This window comes from Lithobates pipiens, unplaced genomic scaffold, assembly GCF_037356315.1.
Source record: "Lithobates pipiens isolate NorthernLeopardFrog02 unplaced genomic scaffold, aLitPip1_a1.2 Scaffold_19, whole genome shotgun sequence".
Lineage (NCBI taxonomy): Eukaryota > Metazoa > Chordata > Amphibia > Anura > Ranidae > Lithobates > Lithobates pipiens.
Genome location: NW_027507764.1, coordinates 103,163,684 through 103,181,677, shown reverse-complemented (window position 1 = coordinate 103,181,677; position 17,994 = coordinate 103,163,684). Strand labels below are relative to the sequence as shown.

General features: G+C 47.0%; 1 protein-coding gene across 1 annotated transcript in view; it reads right to left on the bottom strand.

Annotated features, from left to right (window-relative positions):
* Window positions 1-17,994, bottom strand: part of LARP4B (La ribonucleoprotein 4B) — a 182,641-nt gene that overhangs the window by 125,094 nt on the left and 39,553 nt on the right. Inside the window, exon 2 of the mRNA XM_077491124.1 lies at window positions 6,491-6,593. The gene's annotated coding sequence lies outside the window, so the exon portion shown is untranslated. The remainder of the gene's footprint in view (window positions 1-6,490; window positions 6,594-17,994) is intronic.

The window sequence follows — 17,994 nt, the reverse complement described above, 5'->3', positions numbered from 1 at the left end:
AGGATACACTCCTTCCCCCTCAAGGAAGACATTATGTCCAAATCCCGATCAATTCGCAACCTCATGTTTGATAACGCCCCGATCCAGGTGTACCCGGACCTCTCCTGGATAACCCTCCAAAAACGTAGGATGCTGCAGCCTCTCCTCCGCACCTTGCAAGACAGGAACATGCCATACAGATGGGGTTTCCCCTTCTGCCTCACGGCCAGACATCAAGGGAAATCGGCCTCTCTTCGCTACCCGGAGGACCTCGACTCCTTTTGTGACACCCTGGGCATACCGGTCCCTAAACTCCCGGCCTGGGACTTGATAGCCTCCCCGCCACCCCCGCCAGTGCTCTGGCAGAAGGTACCCTCGGCCAAGAGACACAGAGGACCGGACCCGGATCGCAGATCACCTACGCACAAATGACATGGAATCCCCCGCCGGGGGAACTCCCTGCAGCTTATTTTTGACCCGCTTTCCTCCTTTTTTTCTCTTTTTTGTCCTCCCCAGAGTGCTCTCTCTCACTTTTTTCTCCCCACATAGGGTCTGCTCCCCACTCCCTCCCCCGAGGGCCTGAGCTTTACAAGGTTTCTACTTGGAACTGTCTTTTACCTAGGGCTGGCCTAGGAAGAGTCCGAGAGCAGTTCGACTCCCAGGTTACTGATCCCCCCCGTGGTTCATTCCACCCTTTGGTTCCTCCAGAGACTATTAACTGTTGGCGTCTACCTGCCCGGACCCCCCCCCCTTTTTTTTTGGTGTTTCCGGGCCAGGAGACCTATTGGAACCGTTTAGGCTCGGTGTCCCTGTAGGGCACCCGGACCTAGTATACGTTACAGCTAAACGCTGGTTATGTTCTTTGTCTGTGTTTCTCTCTTTCCTTTCTTTTCCAGGTCTTCTCTCTACCCCGCCCACTGTGTGGATATCGCTCAGAAGTAGTCTTGGTCGCCAGTCCTTCCCCGACGGTCGCCTCTCTCCCCGGGACATTCGTCACTTCATCGGTCTCAGCTAAGTATGACTACCCCCGACCACCCCCCTGACTATGGCTAAGATACTGTCGCTCAATGTCCATGGGTTAAACTCCAACAAGAAACGCCATCTTGCGCTTCGGGAATTCCGGCAATCTGGGGCGGACATAGTGATGGTCCAGGAAACTCACTTTAACCAGGGCGATTCCTTTAAGTTTGCCTCTAGACATTTCCCCCAGGTCTTTCAGGCCTTTAGTACACGCAAGCGGGCGGGGGTGGCTATACTTATCCGGAAGGGTTCCCCCTTTACATGCACGTCGACATACCTAGACCCAAAGGGCCACTATGTCATACTCCGAGGTACCTGGCACACGCAGGCCCTCACCCTGTGTGCCCTTTATGCCCCTAATGCACGCCAGCACCGTTTTCTGTCAGGAGTTTTGTCCCGCCTTTTTAAAACACACTCCGAGCTTCTGGTGATAGGGGGGGACTTCAACCTTGCTCAGTCAGTCCCACAGGACCGCCATGTGGGAAACCCACAGGCGCCTCAGCCCAGAGTCCTGAGGGACTCCAAGTTGTTTCGCCAGATCACCAGAAGACGAGCCTTGTTTGACGTTTGGCGAACCCCGCACCCCCAAGCCCGCCAATATACGTTCTACTCGGCCCCCCACCGCACTCATTCACGCATTGACCACTTTTTCGTAAACAATCACACGTTGAGGGCTGTCCGCTCCGCACACATCCTACCTATTTCCTGGTCTGACCACGCCCCGATAACCATGACGCTAGACATTGGGGTCCCGCTTCGCAAGCCTTGCAACTGGCGACTGAATAATTACCTATTGCAGCATCTCCCGTCCAAAGCGGAGCTGGAGTCTTCACTCCAACTGTACTTTGCTGAAAATGACACTCCAGACGTTACCCCCCCCACCTTGTGGGCAGCCCACAAAGCCGTTATACGGGGTCGCTGCCTTGCCCTCTCCTCGGCACTGAAGAGAGACGCACAGGCCGCCAGGCTGCTGGCTGAAGGTCAATTGAAGACCCTCGAGGCTAAGCTCCAAGGAGCCCCTTCCCTGACACTGATTAAGAAAATCGTACAGACGAGAATGACTCTAAGGGATCTTGCTCTGGGATCAGTGGGGAAGGCGCTTGTCCGTCTGCGACAGCTCTATTATGATAAGGGGAATAAAGCACATACCCTGCTGGCTAGGAAACTGGCTGATCAAACACAAGCCTCTACGCCTTCCCAAATCAAAACCAATAAAGGGGACCTTTTGTCTCATCCACAGGCCATCGCGGACACATTTGCGGCCTTCTACACTGATCTCTATAATAAACAGGATATACCCCATAATCCACCCTCCCCCGCATTGACTGCCCGCATTAACAGTTACCTGGAAAACTTGACACTGCCCCGACTGAAGGACTCGGACCTTCACGACCTTAACGCCCAAATTACAGATGAGGAACTGCTGGAGACTGTAAAAGCGCTTCCGGCTCACAAATCCCCAGGCCCTGACGGATTCCCATACGAGTATTATAAGACATTCCTACCTATCCTGAGTCCCTATATGACCAAGTTGTTCAACTCCTTCCTAGCGCGCACCCCGGCCCCAACTGAGATGCTGGCCTCCTTTATCTCTGTCATTCCGAAGCCAGACAAGGACCCGACTCTCTGTGCCAGCTACAGGCCTATTGCTCTATTGAATTCAGATTTGAAAATTTTTACAAAAATTTTAGCGAATCGCCTTAACGCGATTCTTCCGGCTCTGATCCATAAGGATCAGGTGGGCTTCGTACCTGGCAGACAGGCGGGTGATAACACTAGGAAAGTCATCGACCTAATAGATGTAGCTAATAAGACTGCTCTCCCCTCCTTGGCTCTGAGTTTAGACGCAGAAAAGGCATTTGATCGTCTGAGCTGGCCTTTCATGATGACGACTTTACGCCACATGGGATTTCAGGGTCCTTTCCTGCAAGCAATACAGCACCTCTATACCACCCCCACCTCGCAAGTTAAAACGCCGTATGCTACGTCTCCAACCTTCTCTATTGCCAATGGCACCCGCCAGGGCTGCCCCCTTTCTCCTTTGCTGTTTGCTCTCTGTGTAGAGCCCCTGGCGGAGGCCATTAGAAGCAATCCAGATATCAGGGGCATTTTAGTTCGGGATAGGGAATTTAAAATATCTTTATTCGCTGACGATGTCATCCTCACCCTGACTCAGCCTAGGACATCCCTGCCCATCTTGAGTGCGGAGCTGCAGCGATACGGGGAGATCTCGGGATACAAAATCAATGCCTCCAAATCAGTGGCCTTCCCGATTAATATGCCAGCGACGGAAGAGGCCCACCTACGAGCGGTGTTTCCCTACAGATGGGAGAACTCCTCTCTAAAATACCTGGGGGTTCTTATTACCCCCTCCTTTCACACCCTCTACCAGGCCAACTTCCCCCCCCTCTATAGGGAGATCAGGGCACTTCTCCATAAATGGAAGGCTCACCAAATATCGCTCTTAGGGCGGCTCGCCTCTATTAAAATGGTGATCCTCCCCAAACTTCTTTACTTATTCCAGACGCTCCCAATCCCGATCCCCTACGCGCACCTCCGTATGCTCCAGAGGGACTTACTGAAGTTCCTATGGAACTATAAAAAGCATCGGGTTCCCGCCTCTGTTATGATTGCCTCGCGCTCGGATGGGGGTCTGGCGTTCCCCGACCTGGTTAGGTACTACCAAGCAACGCAATTACGGGCTATAGTTTCATGGTACACGCAGTGGTCATACAACAAATGGTCGGAGATAGAGAAGCTATGGTTAGCCCCGATGCACCCGAATAGCCTCCTCTGGGGCACGGACACACAGGTTGATACGAATCGCCTACTGGGGCCGATGGTCCAGCTTAATCAGCTCTGGAGGAAAATCTCCCGGGAACACAGGCTCCACTCGGAGGCATCCTTGCTAACCTCGTTTCTTTGTAACCCTAAACTCCCGGACGGCCTTACTCACCAGATGTCTTGGCCCTGGGCGTCCCGGGGGCTATTTCATCTGGGACACCTAGTGGACCCCAGATCGAGAAAACTGCTGTCTTTCTCGGACCTACAGACTAAACACGACCTCCCCCAACGGACGTTCTACAGTTACCTACAGATCAGACATTTTGCGCAAACAATAGCTCCGAGACTCCAATTTTCCCCGCCCACCCCCTTTGAACTGCTCATACTTGAGGGGCGGAACCGTCGGGGCATGATATCAGACATATACCGCATCCTTAACGCGCACCACTTTCCCACAAAGGGCAAGCACAAGTATATGCTGAGATGGGAAAGAGAGCTGGGTGAGGAACTCCCCCTCGAAGCTTGGCAGGGGGTGTGGAGGCAAGCGGCCAAATCCTCCTTGTGCACACTTTACAAGGAAAATTTTTACAAAATTCTCTATCACTGGTACCAGACCCCAGCCGTGCTCCACAAAATCTACCCCTCTGCCTCTGATCGATGCTGGCGTTGCCTTCAGGACAGAGGCACCCTACTTCACATATATTGGGCCTGCCCTTTGATAGCCCCATTCTGGACATCAACCCAACAGCTCCTTGGCCGGGTATTTGAGGTGCCTATCCCGTTTACGCCCAAGTTCTATCTTTTTGGCCTGTCCCAACCGCGGATGGCTAAGCCGTCTCGGCAGCTTCTGCGGCATATCCTTACTGCAGCTCGTTGTCTAATAGCCCTTAACTGGAAGAGTAGACTGGCCCCATCCATGGAGGCCCTCTACTCCCGGATTAAGGACGTAGAATTAATGGAGAAGATGACGGCCAGATTGAGGGACAGGCTGGAGGAATTCGACCGAATATGGGAGAGATGGCGACTGCGGGAAGACTAGGGGCGAAATGGGTGAGGCATGACGACCTGGATTTCTGGCACTTTCTCCTCTCTTTTCTTTCTTTTCTTTCCCCTTTCTCTGTTTTTCTTTCTCATCTCTATAGTTTTTATAGCGATTCTCACTTGCTATGCATTGTATGTTTGGTTTAGGCCACTGGGCAGCACGTACTGGGTCATGGGGGCTATGGGGCGGATGGCTGATTTTTGGTGCCCCCCGCCCCGTGACACTCCATCGCCCGAAACACTGGACTCTATGGCACATGTTTGTGCTCAGCTGCTGCCCGTCACATACCTATATTTACTTCTGTATAGCCCTATATGTGATTGTCTCTTATTGCACTACTGTACTGTTTCTATGCCTCTGTTTTCACTGATGGTGAATAAAACGTTATTTGAAAAAAAAAAAAACAGAAGTACTTCCTTAATGGGAGGAGTTGTATAGGGGGAGCGCTTCTAAAGACCTTTAAATTCACCTAGAGATGAAGTATAACCCAGTAAGTAATAAATGACAGACTCACTCTGTGTCCAGTGATGAATAAAAAAGAAATTTGGAACAGTGACATTACCAAGAACTGCACATCCCTCCAAAATTGATGAAGACAAGAAAACTGATCAGGGAGGCTGCCAGTAGGACTACAGCAAATTTAAAAGAGCTGAAGGACTATCTGGCAAGTACTGGCAGTGTGGCACATGTGACAATCTCCTGTATTAGTCATATGTCTGGGCTATGGGGTAGGGCGGCAAGACGGAATCTTTTTCTTTTGAAGAAAAACCATCAAGCCTGGCTAAATTTTGCAAACACACTGAAGATTCCCAAAAGCATGTGGGAAAATGTGTAATGGTCTGATGAAACCAAGATTTAGCTTTTTGGCCATAATTCCAAAAGATGTTGTTTGGCTCAAAAACCAACACCGCACATCACCAAAACACCATACCCACAGTGAAGCATGGTGGTGGTGGCAGCATCATGCTTTGGGGCCATTTTTCTTCAGCTGGAACAAGGGCCTTAATCAAGGTAGAGGGAATTATGAACAATTCCAAATACCAGTCAATATTGGCACCAAACCTTCTGGCTTCTGCTAGAAAGCTGAATATGAAGAGGAACTTCATTTTTCAGCATGACAATGACCCAAAGCATACATCCAAATCAACAAAGGAATGGCTTCACTAGAATGTTAAAGTTTTGGAATGGCCCAACCAGAGCCTAGACCTGAATCCTATGGAAAATCTGTGGGGTGATCTGAAGAGGGCTGTGCACGGGAGATGCCCTCGCAATCTGACAGATCGAGTGTTATTGCAAGGAGTGTGCAAATATTGCCCAGTCAAGATGTGCCATGCTGATAGACTAATACTCAAAAAGACTAAGTGCTGTAATAAAATCAAAAGGTGCTTCAAAGTATTAGTTTAAGGGTTTGCACATTTATGCAACCACATTTTAGTTTATTTTTACTTCCCACCACCTAAAAGATATCAGATTGTTGTTCAGCTGAGTTGTAACGTTTATATGCCACATGAAAAAAGGTGGAAAATGTTCTGAAATGATTTAGCTTTGTTTTGTTTTTTTACATCACAGAAAATTGACATTTTATCAGGGGGTTGTAGACTTTATACCTACTGTATAACTAAAACGACAGTGAGAAATATATCGGTCATATGCAGCTCCTCATACCTTGCTCAGCTGTATCTGGTTTCACTGCTGCTAGAAGACTTCCAATAGATGTCCTAAAGTTAAATGGAGCCAAGAAGAGTACATACGTCACACATCCAGCAACCTGCAAGACAAAAATATCATTAAGTTAATAAAGAACACAAAATGATGACACAAGTAGTGATGAGGGGGCATAAGAAGATGATCTTACTATGTCTATCAGGGTGGATTGAATTTAAATCACTAGTAAAAAGGCTGGATTTAAATCATACATTTTTTAAGAGCAACTGTCATCTGTCCCGCAGCAGCGCCTCCTCTGACCCCCCTGTTGACTCACGACAGTCCCATTCACGTTAATGGGATGGCTGGTGATGTGGCAGTGACACAAGGTGAGGGACATGGTGGCAGCAGGTGAGTGGATGCCCGCTAACAGACACTGCCATGAGGGATCTGAAAGGACAGGTGCTCTTTAAAATGCGAGGATTTATTCTTGCTGGTAGTTAGAATCTTTAATATATGAAAAAAGAAAAAAAAATAAGGTTTCCCATTTTGAATAAGCTGTCAGGTTAGTAAATATTCCCAAACTGGGTCACTTTCACGGCCTGCTGCCATTTTGGTCCTTAAGGCAGGAATAAAGCACTTCAAGCTATGTGCGGAAAGATCGCACGTTTATAAGCCGCTTAGATTTCACTTTAATTTTTACTCCTTGCCCTTCCTCCTCGCACTTAGAGCTGCATTTGCACAAATGCATTTCTTTTCAAACAATCATCCAGTTTGTAGAATACATAGATTTGCAAAACATTGGGATAAAGGCATATTACTGAACTTTGTTTTATGTCATGGTTACTGTGAAATAGTGTGAATGCATCAATGCAGTGCATGTTATTTTGGCTTGTAGAATTTGGATTCATTGAACGAGTTTACCAAACACTTTAATATTGTAGAATATACAGCCTCATGCTGTATAACCAAGCTCAATTTTATGCTGATAAAACAAAATAATGCATATGGAATTGAAAACCATCTTTACAAAAACAAAACAAAAAATAAAATGGAACTTTGATTCTTGTTTTATGGCAAGATTTGCTCTGAACACAATATCTCATCTTTAAATTTGTTATGGATAACACTACTGTCCTTTGACTATGGGCACCAAAGAGTATATTGGTTTCATGTGAGTGGACGTACGCTAAATAAAAAAAAATAGGATTTTTATAACAGCTTACCTGTAAAATCCTTTTCTTTGATGTACATCAGGGGACACAGAGCCATAGTAATTAATATATATGGGTTATATTGGCGCATTAGGTGCTGGACACTGGCACGCCCCTTAAGGCGTGATCTTTCGCCATATAACCTCTCCCACTACTGGGAGTCCTCAGTTTTGTAGCAAGCAATATAAGTGTATAAGAATTAGGGAGGGACCTCTGAATCCCCCGATATACATCAAAAAAGGACTTTACAGGCAAGGCGTTATAAAAATCCTATTTTCTTATATCAGGGGACACAGAGCCGTAGTAATTACTACATGGGATGTTCCATAGCAATGTCAACTGAAGGGGGGGGGGGGGGGGGGGGGGGACAAAAAAAGTCAGAGGACTGCGCCCGAAGGCAGTATCTTCCTGACCCTTGACTCTGATTTGATAAAATCTGGTAAATGTATGAACTGAAGACCATATCGTGGCCTTACAGATCCGAGTCACAGAGGCCTGATGATGCATCACCCGGGAGGTACTAATCGCCCTGTTTGAGTGTGCATTATCACGAAAAAGGAGGAATTTTTTTTTTTTAAAACCATAACCCTGAATAAAGACTTGACGAATCCACTTGGAAATAGTGGATCTAGATGCTGCCTGTCCCGTTCTTGGACCATCCGGCAGAACAAAATGGCAGTCTTACGAACCTGAGCGATCGCCCTTACACTCAGTACACTCCGACCGCTCTTACTACATCAAGGGAATGTAGCACCCTCTCTTCACTAGATCAAGGCTCTGAAAAGAACGAACGAAGGAAGAACAATATCCTGGTTTAAGTGAAAACCTGTCACCACCTTTGGCAGGAATTCAGGATGAGGGCGTAACACCACCTTACCCTTATGCATAATTAGATATGGCTCCTTACAAGATAGAGCCGCTAGTTCAGATACTCTTCTAGCAGAAGTAATGGCAACCAGAAAGATTATTTCTAGTCAAAAGAACCAAGGGAATTTCCCATAAGGGTTCAAAAGGCTGCTGCTGCAAATTCCAAATCCCAAGGATTTAGAGGTGCCTTGACAGGAGGACTGATCTGTGTTACCCCCTGAACAAAGCTACGCATTAAAGAGTGAAGCTAAAGGCCGTTGAAAGAACACTGACAAGGCCGAGAGCTGGCCCTTGATAGTATTCAAGGCCAGATTAATCTCCAAACCCATCTGTAGGAAATCAAGGATTCTACCTATAACATTTCCTGGGGTGCCAGCCCCTGGACCCGCACCAGGCAACATATGCCCTCCAGACTCAAATGATCCTGGCCACTGGCTTCCAGGCATTAATCAAGGTAGATATAACTGAAGGAGACAACCACGATCCCTTAGAATGTGGGTCTCAATAGCCAGACCGTCAAATTTAGCATCTGTAAGGTAGGATGGAATACCAGACAATGCGTGAGCAGGTCCGGCCGTAACGGCAGAGTCCAGGGAACTCCTACTGCCATCTTTATGGATTTCGGTGAACCAAGGCTATCTGGGCCACTAGAATCACCTCCTTTTGTTCCTGCCTATCCTGCGAAGAAGACACAGAAGAAGCCGAACTGGAGAGAATGCATAGATCAGAGAAAACTGATCCCATGGGAAGACTCATGCGTCTGTTCCGCAAGCTAGCGGATTTCTTGTCCTTGACACAAAGTTGTTGTTGTTGTTGTTGTTGTATCTGGACACAAACAGGTCCACATCCCGAGTATCCCATCTCGGACATATCGCAAGGAAGATTATATAAGAGATGAACCATAAAGGAAAGCATCAAACTTGCCAATATCATTGCCACCAACATCCCAAAACGTGTAAATAGAAAGATCCCCTAACAAGGAGATCACAGTACCCCTTTTAAGGCAGACCAAAATATGAGTAACAAAATATATTCCAAATTTATTCACAAAAATGATACACAATAGTTTTACAGAACAGTATAAAAATCCATACATACATCAATGTGTGGAATCATACATATAAATATATAGTATGCAACATCAAAGGTATCATATATGGTTTTGGTGGAACTCCAAAACGCCTGACAGGAAAATATTCCCTTCCTCAGAGGCATATCTAAGGAGAACAAATAGCTGTAGTAATTTATTTGTGAATAAACAAAACAGAATAAATCTCATATCAAAAGTAAATAGTTGTGTGTGAATATCTAGATATCTCAAAGATGTTATGTGCCAGAATTATTGATAGATCTCCCCACGGAAATCCACAGCCAGAAAGTGCTAGGGACCCATAGGTGGCCCGCATCAAACCCGCACATAGGTCAGGGGTTGACAAATTTGCTTTGAATTTAGGAGCCAGTTTTTTTTTCAGCTCCCGGGGTAAGGCCACTCATTTTCACCCCCTATCCCTAACTCACAATGGAGCACCCAGTCAACTCCATTGAAACGCTGTTACATTAGGGTTATGGGCTGACCAGAAAGAGTAAGGCTGGCAACAGATTGAACTGGCTGGCACCGGCAGGTGGCCCTGGGTTGGCGGTGGCAGGTGGCCCTGGGTTGGCGGTGGCAGGTGGCCCTGGTTGGCGGTGGCAGGTGGCCCTGGTTGGCGGTGGCAGGTGGCCCTGGTTGGCGGTGGCAGGTGGCCCTGGTTGGCGGTGGCAGGTGGCCCTGGTAGGCGGTGGCAGGTGGCCCTGGTAGGCGGTGGCAGGTGGCCCTGGTAGGCGGTGGCAGGTGGCCCTGGTAGGCGGTGGCAGGTGGCACTGGTAGGCGGTAGTATTAAAACGGTGGCACTGGTTGGCGCTGGCAGGTGGCACTGGCAGGTGGCCCTGGGTTGGCGATGGCAGGTGGCCCTGGGTTGGCGATGGCACTAGTTGTCACTGGCAGGTGGCACTGGTTGGTGTTGGCAGGTGGCCCTGGTTGGCGATGGCACTAGTTGTCACTGGCAGGTGTTGGCAGGTGGCACTGGTTGGCACTGATTGGCGGTGGCAGGTGGCACTGGTTGGTTGCAGGTGGTATTGATTGGCGGTGGCACTGGTTGGCACTAGCAGGTGGCACCGAAACTGTCAGGTGGCGCTGATTGGCGGTTGCACTGGTTGCCGGTGGCAGGTGGTACTGATTGGCGGTGGCACTGGTTGGCGCTGGCAGATGGTATTGATTGGAGGTGGCACTGGCAGGTTTCACACGAAGCATTCTTACTGAAATATAACAGAGGAGCTGTCAGAATTGAGCTTAATGTCGGAATGGGAGGGACCCAGCCGGGGTGTGAAACTGACAAGTAGCAGAGAGGCGGATATGTCAGATTTCAGCCTGATGTCGGGGTGGGCGGGGCTCAGCAGCTATCAAACACCAGCCAACGATTGGGCTGCTTAAGAAAAGGGGCGGGCCACATACACATAGCGGCCCGCCCAGATCTTATTGGCTGGTGTTTGATAGCTGCTGGGTCCCGCCCACGCAGGCCGGGTCCCGCCCACCCCGACATCTGACAGATCCTCCTCTCTCCGTTGCTTATCAGTTTCACACACTTAGCGCAGCGCCGCTGAGTGTGGAGGGAGGGAGGACGACGGCAGTCAGTGTTCATGCGCTGCATGTCTGGGGCATCGATAGTGAGTGGGCTGGTGGCAGCTTAGGCGCCAGGTTGCGATTTCTGGTTGCATTGGAGATCTGGAGCCTGGGGTTTGTCGAGCCCTGACATAGGTCTTATATTATGCTGTTGGGGGAACAAAAACAATCTCCACGTGTGGTGTCTAGGCAGTTGAACAGCACAGTGCTGGGGGGTACTGTGATCTCCTTGTTAGGGGATCTTTCCATTTATCGCAAGGAAGATATCTGGGTGAAGAGACCATTCTCCTGGAAATAATGGTTGTCAGCTCAAGTAGTCCACCTGTCCAAGGCAAGGAACGTTGTATTCTGCCTAAGACAGAAAGTGATTCATCTCTCTGGGCCCCCTGGTGATTGATGTAAGCCACAGCCTTGACGTTGTCGGACTGAATTTTGACAGGACAGCCCTTCAGGCTGTCCGTCCAGGCTCTTAGAGCCAGACGGATTGCCAGAATTTCCAAAACATTGATAGGCAAGGTCCTTTCCAAGCTGGACCACTACCCCTACCTTATCTCGCAGCAGGGTTTTATCAGAGATAAAGAACCCAATCTTCGCCCTTCACGGTAGGCTCCGAGACCTTAAAGGAAACCTTCAGGAACCGAGGAAAACTCAGGTTGACCCACAATCCTGGACCTGCGACAACACCTGGCCAGAAAAACTTTTATTGGCCTTACTACCAAGGGCCCAGCTCTTAAAGAAATCGCAAGCAAAACCTTGTGGCTTCGGATTACGAGGCCCGGGTACCATTCATTTAGTCCATTACGGAGACATCAGAATGGATCCGGCCAGGATCGCTGGCTCTCAAATACTGCCCGTGACGCTCTGTACAACACATCCTTACTCATGCCCAACACCTTAGACACTGGCAAAAAAAACTGAGGACTCCCAGTAGTGGGAGGGGTTATATGGGGTAAGTTCACACCTTAAGGGGTGTGCCAGTGTCCAGCACCTGATACGCCAATATAACCCATGTAGTAATTAATACAGCTTTGTGTCCCCTGAAGTAAGAAAATAAATTTTGCTGCTTCTGTGACACAGCACGATCCTGTGCAAAGCATGAGAAGGTACATGCTCTATACAGCCCCCGGTGGTGACACTTGGGGCATGAGAACATTTACTTTAAATACATTTCATAAGAATATGTAAAAATTCCTTCGAAAAACTCCACTTACCTTTCCCGCTGCAGGGTCTTCTGTGGTAAAACCAACAGACCCAATCTTTACCCTGCACGGTGGGCTCCGTTAAACCTTCAGGAACCAGGGATCCTTGGGGAAACCCACAATCCTGGACCTGTAAAAAGCACCCCGCCAGTAAAGCTTTATGGCCATAATGCCAAAAGTACGGGACCCCAGGGTATCACTCTCTAAAAAGAAAAGCGTTACAGGCAAAACCTTGTTTCTTCAGATACAAGGCCAGCGTACCATTCAATTCGGCCTAAAAGACAGACACTTTGAATGGATCCTGCTGAATAGCTAGCCCCAGCAACAATTGCTCCAGTGGAGCTCAGCAGAGCACATCTTCCACACCTTAGACACTGGCAAAAAAAAAAAATGATACTTCAAGCAGTGGGAGGGGTTATACAGTGAGGCCATTTCCTGTTTAGTGTGTGCGCCAGTGTCCAGCACCTGAAGGTGGACTATAACCCACATAGTAATTAATATGGCGCTGTGGCTCGTGATGTACGATTAAAGATTAAAGAACTAAAAAATTTTCTGCATGTATATATTTCCGGTTTTTTAAAGTTTTGCTGGAATGTTTTTCAACTAGACATTCACGTTAACAAGCTTGCTACACATTTGCATAAGAAATTAGGAAATTCTCTAAAACATCAACTTCTACAATCAAATTACAGTCACCATTACGGTCAAACGACTGCAGAGATAAAATAAATTATTTTCAAAGAGAATCTACTATTTTCATACCTTTACCAACAGATTTTCATTAATAGAAAAGAAAACACTATTGATTTGCTGCTCTGATTATAGAAAAGGCAGCTCATATATATATATATATATATATATATATATATATATATATATATATATATATATATATATATATATATATATATATATATATATATATATATATATATATATATATATATATATATATATATATAACTATTCACAGAAAAAATTTTTTTTTTTTTTTTAAACGGACCTGCACTTAAAATGTTGACAACAGCCATTTTAAGAGGTAGGTAAATAGTGGCCTTTGCCAGGGAAAATGCTGCATCAGGCTGCTGTCAGCGCTGACCTTATGTGAAAAGCTAGAAAATTGAATAAAAAAAACAAAAAAGCACATGACTGAAGGTGAGGTTTAGCAAACGTCACATGACAAAGTGCCAAGGTCTTTACACATAAATAGCACTGAAAGGGAAAAGTGGAGGCTTCTTTAATCAATATAGACAACAGCCGATATTAAAGCAGGGTTCTACCCTAAAGTGGAAATTCCGCTGATCGGAACCCTCCCCCCCCCGGTGTCACAATTGGCACCTTTCAGGGGGGAGGGGGGTGCAGATACCTGTCAAAGACAGGTATTTACACCCACTTCCGGGCATAGACTCCCACGGGAGTCTATGCCTCTTCCTGTCCCTGCGCGCTGTCTGCTGGGATACACAGGTCCCAGAGACAGCGCGGACAATTCCTATTGCGCTGCGCGACTCACGCATGCGCAGTAGGGAACCGGGAAGTCAAGCCGCAGGGCTTCACTTCCTGATTCCCTCACCTAGAATGGAGACGGCAGCAGCCAAGAGATCGCTCGGCCTTGGCATCGCTGGACCCCGGGACAGGCGAGTGTCCATTTATTAAAAGTCAGCAGCTGCAGTATTTGTAGCTGCTGGCTTTTAATATTTTTTCTACAGTGCAATCCCGCTTTCAAGTGGTTCTAAAGGCAAGACACTTTGTACCTTCATGTGTTCCCCACATTAATGTAGAACTATAGGCAAAACTTTTTTTTCTCATCTTGGATTTAATAGGGGGCTATAACCCCTGTAAGGTTTATATTTGCCATTTTTGTCCCATTGGAGAGAATTACCTTAACTTTCTGTCCCATAGCAAAACAGGAAGTGAGAGGAAATCCATTAAAATTAAAGGGAATCTCCTGGGGACCCCCATATCAACATAACTGGTGTTCTAATTGGAAGATTCCCCCTCTATTACTTTTCTGGGGACAACCAAATTTGTTATTTTTTAACTTTAGTTTTAAATTATAATAGTAAACAATGACAAATAAAGAGGATGACTCTCCCCAGTGGGAACACAGACAGCAAAAGAAACTGAAAAGCGTTGTAATCTTTCCATTTTATTCAAAGACAAAAAAGTTTTTCCTTTAGTTATACGTTAAGGTAAAAAAGAGGTCTTAGTAAACCTATCGCCCCTCACCTTGCTATATACTTGACTGAGTCCTATATCGATCCAGCGCTGTGCCTTTCTGCAGCCAGCGCTGCTCTTTACATTAGGCGCAGAGGCAGACCTAAGAGCCATGGCTCCTGCTGCTGTCAAATCAAATTAATAGAGCAAGGAGCAGGTAACAGGGTCGGACCATGTTGTGTCTCCCTCAATAGGTGCACACAGCCCAGCAAGAGAGCCCCTACAGAAAGTGACTTGCTATGCTGGCGCACAAGGAAGAGAAGGCTACAGCACTGCTGGAGGACCCCAGAAGAGGAGGATCGGGGCCAGAGCAGATAAGTATAACATCTTTTTTTTTTTTTTAAAGTCAAGCCGGGAGGGATCCTTGATGTTGCACTAACTAAAGACACAGCTCCCTTTTAAGGGCCCACACCAAAATTACTGGCTAAAATTTTGGCAGGAACAAGTTACGGCCTTAATCCACCCAGATCAAATGGGCTTCATAGAGGGCCAAGAGGCCAGAGACAATACTATATGGGCCTTAAAATATTCTTCACTGGGCCCAGCATGGGCCAGAATGTGCATCCTGTGTGGTACTATCAATAGACGCAGAAAGGCCTTTGATAAGGTAAAATGGGTCTATATGATTGAAGTGCTACGTGGGATTGGTTTGGGCGAACGCATGATGAGCTGGGTACTTGCACTCTACAGAGATCCTAGAGCTCAATCAAAGGCCAACGGTAGCCTCTCGGACCATTTCAGCATTACGCAATGGGACTAAGCAGGGGGGGCCCTTGTCCCCACTATTGTTTGCTATGGTCCTAAAGCCCTTTTTAAAGTAAAGTCCAGGGTAATGCTGATATTTCCAAGACCCATACTGGCTTCACGGACCCAACCTATGTGCCTACCTAGACGATCTTTTATTTTATCTTTGAAATCCCCATGTTTCTTTACCAGTGTTGATGAAACTGGCTTCCTATCCAACTTTAAAAATCAACTATGGGAAATCTGAGCTTCTGCCTGTCCATGTCCCTACTACATGGGAGGCCTCCTTACAACACTTGTTTCCTTTTGCATGACATAAAAGGCTCCCCCTGACTTACTTTAGGGACACACCCCTGATAAGTGTCCTATATGACCTCAATTAGGCTACATTCACAGGAATATTGAAAGGCCTACAGTTATGGAAGGGACATCCCTTGACATGGTTTGGGAGGGTGAACGTCCTTAAAGCGGAGTTCCACCCATAAAATCAACATTGCAGAAATCAACAAAAACCTTTTGAAAATGTTTACTTTTTTACTCACCCCTTCAGCACTGTTGCTATGGGGTCTTTTGTATTCTGCCACTTCCTCTCCACAGCACCTGACGTAATTTCCCTTGGCGTCTGCTCGCTATGCTCCTGGGAGATGCTTATTTCCCGTGAGTCAGCGGGCAGGGCCCAGGACTAGCATCACGTTTCCAGCTTTGCGTCCATACTGCGCATGCGTGAGAATGGGTGGTGCATGCTGGTTATTCAGCAGCACCATATCCCAGCTGAAAATTCTTGTAGGCTTTGCCTGCCCACAAGCAAGATGGGAACACACAAGTAGAGGAAATAAGGTAATTTTTTTTTTATATAATCTAAACAATAGCGCCGAAAATTAGAAGACAAATGAATGCCACATTAGAAGGCTATGCTGCTAATGGAAGGATTCTTTATAGAAAGTGCAAAAAGTAGTTGGAAATCTGCTTTAAGTTAACAATTCTTATTCTGTCACAAATAATTTATATCCTATATATCATACCGATTGCCCTTCCACAGACCTTCTTTAAACAAATGCAAATCTCTTTCTTGACCTTTTTGTGGAAAGACAGACATCCTAGACTGGCCTACGATATCCTATGTAGACAAAATGATGGGAAAGTCGTTTGCACCAAATTTGCTCCACAGGGTACCTTGTCATCCTCCTACGTTATACAATCATCCTATGGTACTATACCCTTTGCAGACTGGAGACAACACCAAATCGACGTTTTAATTAAATTAAAGTTCCAAGATGAGGACCTTCTGGGAAACCACTACCCCGTTGATGAAAAAAAAAATGACTCTTGGATCCATAGTGTTTTCTCCTATGCACTCTTTTCCATGGGGGTTCGTCATTAACCACTTAAGGACCGCCGCATGTAAATTTACGTCGGCACAATGGCACCGACATGCACATGTACATGCTTGCCTTCCAGCGGGTGGGGGGTCTGATCGGACCCCCTCCCGCTGGCTGCGGCGGTCCGTTACGCTTCAGGAGCGATCCGGGATGAGGGGATGGCGGTTGGTTTCTGGCCATCCCCTCTCGATCGCTCCTGGCGAATGAGAAGCTTCCCCCGCCTATGTAGTGTAAACACAGGCAGGGAGGAAGTGATGTCATTCTCCTCGGGGCGGTCTTTTTGACCAGACTGCGAGGAGAACACATAGTAAGTGCACCAATCACTACACTGACACGTAGGTACACATAGGCACTCAAATAATCCCCCGATCCCCCCCCCCAGTCACAGTGTCACTGATTGCAGTGATCATTTATTTACTGATCACTGCATTTAGTGTCAGTTGTGACAGTAAAAAGTGTCAGGGCAGTTAGTGTTAGGTCCAGGGTAGCCCCCCCCATAAAGGTTTTAACCCCCTGATTGTCCCTAGAGTTAACCCTTTCACCAGCAATCACTGTATAAGTGTCACTGGTGATGCTGGATAGCCATTTATTTAGGTTCCCCATCAGGTTTTTATATAGCGTACGTGAACCCCATATACTACCTAATAAAGGTTTTAACCCCCTGATTGCTTAGTGACACTGGCAAAAGGGGGTGAAAGGGTTACCTGGGGGCAATCGTTTTTCTGATCGCTGCATTAGTGTCACTAGTGCCGCTAGGTAGCTAGTTATTTTTTATGTTCACCACCAGGTTTTTATAGCGTTAGGTACCCCCATATACTACCTAAGATTTTAACCCCCTGATTGCCCCTAGAGTTAACCCTTTCACCAGCGATCACCGTATAAGTGTCACTGGTGACAATAGGTAGCCAGTTAGTTATTTAGGTTCCCCATCAGGTTTTTATATAGCGTCAGGGACCCCCATATACTGCCTAATAAAGATTTTAACCCCCTGATTGCCCCTAGTTAACCCTTTCACCAGTGATCATCGTATAAGTGTTACGGGTGACTCTGGTTAGTTTGCTTTTTAAAGAATCAGGGCACCCATCATTTATTACCCAATAAAGGTTTAATCCCCCTGATCACCCGGCGGGTGATATAAATTAGGTTTTAGGGTCAGGGTCTGCGTCGCCCCAGGCAGCACTAGGTTAGTGCCAGTACCGCTAACACCCATGCGCAAAGCATAAACCTCCCGTAGTGGTATAGAATCTGA